We start from the raw sequence: 10,983 nt of genomic DNA on the forward strand, positions 1-10,983 counted from the left end.
GAACCACACCTTTCAGACTCGTTTACGGAAAAGCATGTCATCTTCCAGTAGAAATTGAACACAAAGCATTTTGGGCTTTGAAGACATGTAATCTTGATTTACATGAAGCTGGACGTCTACGGTTAAGTCAACTAAACGAATTAGAAGAATTAAGACAAGAAGCATACGAAAATTCGTTAATCTATAAGGAAAGAACGAAGAAATGGCATGATAAAAGAATCAGAAGTTCAAAAGAATTTAAAGAAGGAGACAGAGTTCTTCTTTTCAATTCACGATTCAAGCTATTTCCTGGAAAATTGAAATCAAGATGGTCTGGACCATTCATAGTCAAAAGAGTTTTCCCATACGGAACGATAGAATTAATAAATTCAAATGGGATTGAATTTAAGGTTAATGGTCACAGAGTTAAACACTACATAGATAGTCCGATGGAAGTCGACAACGAAGTTAATCACAATTTCAATACCACAGCTAACTAAGTGTGGGGAGAATCAAGTCTTTAAAGGATAATATGTATTTCTGTTAGAGTTAGATTTTCTGTTTTCGTGTAGTTCTTGAAAATGGAACCCGAAAGGTCTTTCCCTAGCAGACCCTAAAGAACTAGTCTTCTCCCCCCATTTTGAATTTTTATTTTTTTTTAGGTTTTTACGAAATGAAGACTTCCTGTGAACTAAACCATGGTCTAATGCTACACGCTTTGATTACTAAACGTAATAATGACACACTTTCGAGTGAACTGGTATCAGTAATCAGAGAAAAATTGGACGGAGTAAGAAAAGAATCCAGATGCGAAGATAATAATTACAATTTGGTAAAGGAAAATCAAAATCTGCAGCGAAAAGAAGAGCACGACACCTTGAAAGATGTCACAAATACGGAAAATGGTCACACGAAGGTAAATGTTCAAATAATCAAACCTATTCAAACATCGAATTTGTTACTTTATGCAGAGATGGGCCGTTCATATGTTTAGAAGAAAAAACACTGAATGCTCGAGGTTACGCCTATGTAGCCATGGAAAATCAATTAGTCCGACTATCTTATGAGTGGGCTAGAGCATATCACTAAGAATACTATCTCACAGGTAAGTCTGTACAGTTTTTATTTTTATTTTTATTTTTAACCTTTTGATAATAAACGCTAATTTATTCGCTATAAAGTATTAAATTGGTATTCAATAAAATTAGGTCTTGCGACCGAAATTATTGATATCATACAAAAATTTATTACATCACTGCGAAATTTACCGTTTATTCTTAAGGTATAAATATCTTTAATCAATCAACCCAAAATATTTCAAAAATTTGTCATGAGTTAAATTAGGTCAATGAACCGAAATTACTTTACCGAAAAGTGGGGCACATATTTTTGATAATATTTGATTGATTAAAGTGGAATAAAAACCAAAAAGATTTTTAATTTTATTTTTACCATGTTTTTAAAATTAATATATAAATCTTAAATTGATATTGTAAACTTTGTAAATCAATATATTTAAAATTGTAAATATTTTAAAAATTAATATTTTTAATATAAGTTTGTATGTATAAAAACAAAATTAATTTTAAGTTTGATGTGAATTTTTAATAATATGAATTTTTAATTTTATGCATTTTAAATTTAAGTTTGGTGTGAATTTAAAAAACAAAAATTTACTTTATTTTGCTAAGTTAAAAATATGATTTTTAAAAATTTGTCGTAAGTTGAAGACTAGGTCGTTGAACCGAAATTGCTTTACCCGAGGGAGGGACGAGAACTTTTATTATAATTATTTTTAATCTTATTGAATTAAAGTATGCCAAAAACATTAAAAAAACCCAAAAAAATCTTTGCTTTTAAAACCGCGCTTTAAATTGACAAATTTTAAAATTTTGTCGAGGGACGGACTAGGACATCGTTCCGAAACGACCTCGTCCTAAATAACAAGGGAAACAAAATTTTAAAATTAAGTACTTAATTGTTTTATAAGTTAAAGATTAAAAAAAAAAAATTTAAATACCGCGACTCGCGGAGTTTGATAGGGACACACACCACGACTTGCGGAGTTCAGAAAATACAAAAAAATGATAACTGGTCGATCAGACCAGTCTCTTTCCCCATTTCCATATTTTCTGCGAAAACACACCCAAAAACACACACAAAATCCGAATTTTTCACCATTTTTCATCAAATCTTTCACAAAATCATGTTGAGAAGAATGCTATCAAGGAATTACTCAAGGAAAACGGTAAATTTCTACATCAAAACACCCTTTAATCCGAATATTTAGTGTTCTTGAACAATTTTATACCCAATTCGATTTTGATGCTTTTTAGTGTAATTGTGCTTAAAATGTTTGTGTATTATGCTTGTATAACATAGATTGATGCTATATAACATGATTAGAAGCCTTAAACTTCAAATTTTGAGTAATCTAGGGTTTGTGTTCTTGAGCAATTTGGGGCTTTTTGATATAAACAGGTTATGGCCGATTTTTGTCATGAATTATTGCTAAATTAAGTAGTGTAACATGTTTAGGTAGTTAAATGATCCAAACTTTGAGCCTAAACATGATTTTTGAGAATTAAAGTGGACTTTTCAAGTCTAAAATTCATGAACTTGATTTTTGAGAGATAATGCCATTTGAAACTTGTTTAATTGCTAATAATGATTATTTTGACATGTTATTTGAGTTGAATGCTTATGAACTTGGCGAACATTTTCGTATATGCTTATTTGAAAAAGTGTAGATTTGATAAAAATATGAAAATGAGCATAAGTTTGATATAAATTGAACATGTCATTATAATTATTTTGATTGATGATTTTGCTGACACTAATGCATATTTGGATGCACAAAAATTGTGTTTGATGTGTTTTGCAGACTGAAAGGGGTGAATCTTCATCCCAAGCTCGCATTGCTCCTCCTGAGAATGCGGAACAATAGGATGTTGATAACTATTACAAACAAGATATACCTCATCCAGTTATGACATTTTCAGATATGCACGTGGAAGATTTGCACCCGAACTTGAGATTAGACAGACGTTGGATAGATTATCCAAAATATCAAAGGAGCTTGCACACTCTTCATTCTAAAGCTGTTGAAGTACCTAGGGTAATAGAATGGGAACCGTTAGAAGCCGTAGGATTGGGCGAACGGATTAGAGAATTACTTACACAGAGGTATGGTAATTCTACTTTTAACGATTGGGTACGATTATTCAACATGCGTAGACCTGTATATAAAGTATGGTGTGAAGAATTATTGTGTAGTATAGAAATAAATGATCGGGTAGCTACTTTAACCGATCGAACTTTTATTAGATTTTTGTTAGGAGGTTCGGTGCGCCACATGTCTCTACTAGACATGGCTCAGGCCTTACGTATATATACGCCTGAGGAGCTAGCATCTACCGATTGTCAAGGGTTGATATTAAATGGTAGGAAGATTGATGAAAATTTTGATACGCATGGTGTATGGAGTCAAATGACTAGCCATCACCGATTTAAAGGGGGAAATTACTCTTATACGGATATAGATAGAGCTGAGTTAAGAGTAATTCACAGGTTTCTAGCGAACTCGATTACATAGCGAGGTAAAAATAAGGAAAAAGTAAATGAGCAAGATTTATTTTACCACATGTGTATTCGAGACCCACAAAGCACTGTAAGTATACCTTATTGTGTAGGTTATTATTTATCGGCTATGGTTTGGGGGATGAGACCGCACAGTATAATAGGAGGTGGTATATTTATTACATTAATTGCTGAGTATCTCGATGTGGATATAAGTCGGGGGGGATTATTAATCGAAGAACCAGAACCCCACGATACAATTGGTTTAAATGTATATCATGGTGCTAAGGTTTTGAAGAGGCGAAATAACGCCGCAGTACAATATAATGGAAGACATCCACAGGTTGAAAGAAATCAACAGCCAGGTAATGTGGGAGGGGGAAATGAAATGACAGAAATGCAAAGGTTTATAGCTTCACAAGAGTATGAAAATGCTAGACATCGAGCATTTGAAGATTGGCAAGTTCATCAAAACCACATCATAGCTCATTGCCAACATGTAGGTAGAAACTATATTCCTACTCCAAAGCCCGTATTTCCTCCCTGGTCTATAGAGATTCAACCACCGTATCCTACTTATAACCCAGCTGAAGCATTCTATAACACATACGGTTATGCATGGAACCCCTACTGGTATCAGTATCAACCCTAGTTTATTTAGTTTTATTTATTTTATTTTTATAATGTTACTACATTTTACACTTATGTTGATATTGTAATAGTTTTTATAATTTTCTAACTTTTATTATTAGATTTTAATAATTTTTGAATGTGGGGTAATATACCAAACTTCAAAAAATATGTATATATGTTTGCAGTTTATCTTATGTACACAACAGGGTAAAACAACGCATTTTCAAAGACTGGCATTAAGTTCAGCAAAAGCAAATAATTTTGACGACAAGATGCAAAATATATGTGATGTAACAACAAACGGAATGAACAAATGATGTGCACCATTTATCATTCAACAACAAAGAACAATATGTTTGGAAACTTTGATAAAATTTAATCATTTTTCTACGCTAATCACCCTCAATAATTTAAATTGTTACTGATTTCTTGCAAATGAGGGCATTGCAAGATCTTAACTATGGGAAGGGGTTAAATTCTTTCGAATTTTTAAAATTTTTACTTTATACACTTGGTTACCATTAGAAATACTAGTAAAGTAGTAGTTGTATTAGAATCTAGTGCTCTCTGATAATAAAGAACAGCCCTAGTCTTATATACTGACTACCCAATTCTAGTAAAATTTTTCAAAATTTTCAATTAAATGAATTCAAAATCATGTTTATACATATTTATGAACGAAAAAACTAGGTGTTAACACCAAAATTATTGTTACCTCGGAAAGGACATAAATTGAGAAACAAACTAAAATGTTAGAATTCATTTAAAATAGAATAGAGGACAATAAAAAGGCAAATAAAAAAAAATAAAAGCCAAGTGTGGGAATATTTACCAAATTATTTTAAAGATATGTCACATATTCTTGTACAAATAACTGAAGATACTTTTGTTTTGGACAATTTCTAAAAAGTTTTACCCGATTTTCTGTAAGAAAGATGGATCTACACGATGAATCAATTCCATCATTAAAAGGAAGTAAAGTCTTCCGAAAAAGACACGTGCTTCTTGATTTAGGTCATGAAGTTGTCGTCCAGACCAGCTGTAGGTTGACGAAAAATCTAGAAAAGTCATCACTAAAATCAGCAGGAAATCCACGGACCTCAGCATCAAACAGGGTTGCCAAGTGGTCAGACTTATCCTAACCATGAGAGGATCTATCTCGTAAAATGGGGAGGACGCCGTGCAAATTAGCTGGATAAGACTAATGAATCAGATCCCCAGAAAGGATAATCTCCTTAAAAGATCAAAAAACAGCTTTTAAGACTGATATTACTCAATCCTAGAGATTGACCTTAAAGATTGAGAATTACAAACTCATGTAATTCGATGATATCTAAACTCGAGCTTGAACGAGAAAATATTTTGATCAAAATTACAAACCGATTTGTTTTCTGAAAACCCATTTTCAATGCGTTCATTACCATTGAACGTAAAATTCTAGGAATTACCTGGAATTCATTAGGTCACCTGAACCAAATCGGGTGTCAACCGTAAGAACGGTGGTTGCATAGCATGGTCAAAGATAGGACCTTGTGCCAAACCGACAAATTATAAGGGTGAGCTTTACTATTGCTCCTACCAAGGATAGTAATTGCATCCGACACGTTATAGACCATAATTAAAAGCATGTCAGGGGACATTGCCTTAATAGTTGCTTGTTCAACGCTTTCCTTTACAATCGGACGGTAGTTTACCGAAAGGTAATATACGGAACAAGTAAACTGGATGTGTGCTTTCCGATACAGAGATAGCAGTGGATTACACGAGCCTAAAAGTTTTAGCCGAAATATTGATCCAAAAATATATTTTGCAACACCGATGGTGGATCAAATCAGAAAACTTGTCTAGGGTAAAATCTAGCATGAATTTTCAAAAGATCAAATATTTTCATAAAGATCCAATTTCCTAAAGGATCTAAATTTTTATAGTCATGTGAGACTGTAACCACATCGTTACTATCATTGTTCATACCGCCGTATTGAAATCACTGATGTACAAAGTGTGAAGAATAAAGAAGTGATTCAAGTATTTTTATTTCAAGACTATATTGCTTGAGGACAAGCAATGCTTAAGTGTGGGAATATTGATAATGCTAAAAATGAACACATATTTCATAGCATTATTCCTCAAGAAAGACAAGATTTTAGTTGAAAATTGTTCTATTTACAAGTGATATTCGTTTAAATATTAAAAGGTGAAGACAAAAGACAGATTCGACGAATTGAAGACGCAAACGACCAAAAAGCTCAAAAGTACAAAGTACAATCAAAGTGGTTCCAATTATTGATAAGAAACGTCTCAAAATTACAAGAGTATAAGTTACAAAACACAAAGTACACGATATAAAATAGTACGCAAGGACGTTCGAAAATTCGGAACCGGGATCAAAGTCAACTCGCAATGTGCGATGCAACGGAGCGAAAGTTGCAAATTAATTATATATATAAATATAATTTAATATATAATTAATTATATAAATTATATATTTATATTATATTTATATTATAAAATCCGTCGGCAAGAAAGGATCCAAAGATGTGTGAGCTGTAAATATTACCTCCGCGACTCGCGGAGTTCGAAGGCAACAAGGGCCGCGACTCGCGGAGCCCCAAATTTCAGTGTGGGCCTATAAAACACAACGCATTTTTCTGAATTCAACACATCTTTTTCTTCATTCATCAACGTCGTATATGTATATATATTTATTTTAATTTTAAATTTTAATTTTAATTTCCAATAATAAGGGTATGTTAGCGAATGTTGTAAGGGTGTAAGTTGAAATTTTGTCCGTGTAATGCTACGCTATTTTTAATCATTGTAAGTTATGTTCAACCTTTTTTATTTAATGTCTCGTAGCTAAGTTATTATTATGCTTATTTAATCCGAAGTAATCATGATGTTGGGCTAAAAATATGTAAATTTGGGTAATTGGGCTTTGTACCATAATTGGAGTTTGGACAAAAGAACGACACTTGTGGAAATTAGACTATGGGCTATTAATGGGCTTTATATTTGTTTAACTAAATGATAGTTTGTTAATTTTAATATAAAGATTTACAATTGGACGTCCCTATAAATAACCATATACACTCGATCGGACACGATGGGCGGGGTATTTATATGTACGAATAATAGTTCATTTAACCGGACACGGGAATGGATTAATAGTCACTAGAATTACTAAAACAGGGGTGAAATTATGTACAAGGACACTTGGCATAATTGATAACAAAGTATTAAAACCTTGGGTTACACGCAGTCGATAACCTGGTGTAATTATTAAACAAAGTATTAAAACCTTGTTACAGTTTAAGTCCCCAATTAGTTGGAATATTTAACTTCGGGTATAAGGATAATTTGACGAGGACACTCGCACTTTATATTTATGACTGATGGACTGTTATGGACAAAAACCAGATGGACATATTAAATAATCCAGAACAAAGGACAATTAACCCATGGGCATAAAACTAAAATCAACACGTCAAACATCATGATTACGGAAGTTTAAATAAGCATAATTATTTTATTTCATATTTAATTTCCTTTATTTTATATTTAATTGCACTTTTAATTATCGCACTTTTATTTATTGTTATTGTATTTAATTGCATTTTTAATTATCATACTTTTTAATTATCGCAAGTTTATTTTATCGCACTTTTATTTATCGCAATTTCATTATCGTTATTTATTTTATGCTTTAAATTAAGTTATATTTATTTTTAATATTTACATTAGGTTTTAACTGCGACTAAAGTTTCAAAATCGACAAACCGGTCATTAAACGGTAAAAACCCTCCTTTATAATAATAATATTACTTATTTGTATTTTTATAAATTAAAACTAATATAGCGTTAAGCTTTGTTTAAAGATTCCCTGTGGAACGAACCGGATTTACTAAAAACTACACTACTGTACGATTAGGTACACTGCCTATAAGTGTTGTAGCAAGGTTTAGGTATATCCATTCTTTAAATAAATAAATATCTTGTGTAAAATTATATCGTATTTTAATAGTATTTAGTTGTAAAAATAAAGCTATTTCATATACACCTCGCATAACATCAGCTGCCTATACATAAACAAACTTGTGCAGACTGCACATAACATTTTAGTGCAAATAAATTACAGTTTTATCATAATTAAATCCTTAATTATTTTGGGGACTCAACAGGTTTGTTTTGCTAAAAATTATATTAGTGCTACTTTCGACTAAGGTATTTTATTCTATGTGTTATAATGTTATACAGTGACAGTTTAAGTTTGTTTAATTAGTTCGACTACAACTTTTTGGGACTTCAACAACAAATTGCAATCTTAACCCACATATTGAAAGCTTCCACTAGACAATTGAACAGGTCCCCACATCATCATGTACTCTAGAGCATGTAATCGTGTACTAAATATTATATCGAATATTCCTATAACTCAAATCTAATCGACGAACACACCCGCATCAACGCGCAAGCTATTTCGTTGCTTGTTATTTATATTTTAATACCTTTGAATTTTTGGAATGCTATATTATTTATTTGTGTTATCATGATTGAAAATTTTCCTAAAATTACATCATTCCATAACACTCGTGCGAGTCTTATGGGTGTAACCTTTACTTTGATAACATCATACTGTAAAATATATATAGACATGCTTTTACATGTAGGTATTAATTTTGTTCCGGAGATTTTACATGCATTCAAAGATTGCGTTAAAATTCTCATTATAGGTCTCAATATGGGAGGCTTTTATAATTAGTCAAGTGGGTAATATATTACGTTAAGATTCTTATTATATGTGTCAATATGGGTGATTTTTTTATTTATAATTTTATATTTGAAATGTCATTGAAAGTAATTTATTAAAATATGTAGGGTTTTGGGTTTAGATTTAGGATTTAGGGTTTAGATTTAGGGTTTAGGGTTTGAGGGTTTAGGTTTTGGGGTTTTGATTCAAGGGTTTATGGTTTTATTTTAGGGCTTAGGGTTTAGGGTTAGGGTTTAGAGTTTTTAGGGTTTAGGTTATGGTTCAAGGTTTAGGGTTTAGATTTTTGGTGTAGGGTTTAGAGTTTAGGTTTAGGGTTTAGGTCTGGCGTATAGGGTTTAGATTTAGAGTTTAAGGTTTAGATTTTAGGTTTAGGGTTTTGGATTTAGATTTAGGGTTTAGGTTAGGGTTTCCAGTTTACATTCTAGGGTGTAGGTTTTGCGTTTATATTTAGGGTTTAGATTCTAGGGTTTACGGTTTATATTTTTGGGTTTAGGTTTAGGGTTTGGGTTTAGGTTTAAGGTTTATGAGATGACCCGTCAAGTACCCTTAACGGCTCCGTCACTTGGTCCCACAGCTTGATCGTGACTCTATATGAATTTAATAAATAACATTGCATTCTTTATTTAAAAATGATTTCCTATAAAGGAAATCTTCCAAAGTGTGTAAGTTTAGAAAACCGATCATATGTAAATATCCAAAGTTAACCAAAAACCAAGTCAACAAAAAGCCCACAAAGTATTAAACCCAAAAGTAGAATGCAATGTTTAATGTCTAAATCAAAATCTGCTACAGACAATGTAGACTCTCTAAGCACAGCGGAAGCAATCAATCATGAACCTGAGAATAAAACATGCGAGTAAACTGTCAACAAAAATATTGAGTGAATTATAGGTTTAATATTGCAAACAATATTGAAATAACCCAACCCGTACTTCGTACGATAATTTTTTTTTTTAAAAAATGATACACATTTACGCACCAATTAAATATGTAAACCATTCCACACGTTTCGTAAAAAAAACATACTACGAGTTTAATGTTTACAAATAGGCACGAAGGCCATTAACGAATGTGATACAAGTTTGACCAACTACAAATGATAGTTTATAATCCAAACGACCCCTTGAGCATGGTTTGGGACTAAACTACCCAAAACGTAGGTCAACTTCCAAAAGCTTCATCATGACATCAACAAGGACACCTAGTGCCCAATAACCCCCTTGCCCTTGTCTACACCTGCATCTAAAAAGATAAACAACGAGAGGGGTAAGCTAATGCTTAGTGAGTGCAACAATTATACGTTTACATATACAACCTACTTACTTGCAATCACTTACACATTTACCGCATACATGCTAGCAATATAAATAATCATACTATCCCAAGTATATTACCAAACCTTCCACCAAATGAGCTAGCATAACAATAGCATATAGTTTAAACAATATAATATGCTACAATCCACACACAACCATGGTTAACCAATCGAACGAGGGAACGGTGTTTAAAGACCATCGGAGTTCATAAAAACCATTAGTGCACTTAACACCTCGTACACTAACCCCACGAGTGGCATCTTAACACCTCGATACTTCACCCCGGGTGGTGCCTTAACACTTCGACACTTCACCCCGAGTGGTGTCTTAGCACATCGAAACTTCACTCGTTACATCTTTCGAAGTGGCATCTTAACACATCGATGCTTCACTCCCGAGTGGTGTCTTAACACTTCGACACTTCACTCGCCACATGAGAAGTGGTGTCTTAGCACATCGACACTTCACAACTCAACTACACAAATAAATACATCATATATGCACGCATATAATTATTCCACTCACCTTAGCACTTCGGTGATGATTATGCACTTCCGAGCTTCAAAGCAAAGTACCTAATATATAAGTACACATTCAATTACACAGCTAGTGGAATTAACCACATTACCTCTACTTGAGCATTTAATGACCCAACTCGCATTAAATGACTCAAACACACCACAACCGCCCCTTTAATGGCCAAGACTC

Source organism: Rutidosis leptorrhynchoides, chromosome 7 (assembly GCF_046630445.1).
Source record: "Rutidosis leptorrhynchoides isolate AG116_Rl617_1_P2 chromosome 7, CSIRO_AGI_Rlap_v1, whole genome shotgun sequence".
In the NCBI taxonomy this organism is placed as follows: domain Eukaryota; kingdom Viridiplantae; phylum Streptophyta; class Magnoliopsida; order Asterales; family Asteraceae; genus Rutidosis; species Rutidosis leptorrhynchoides.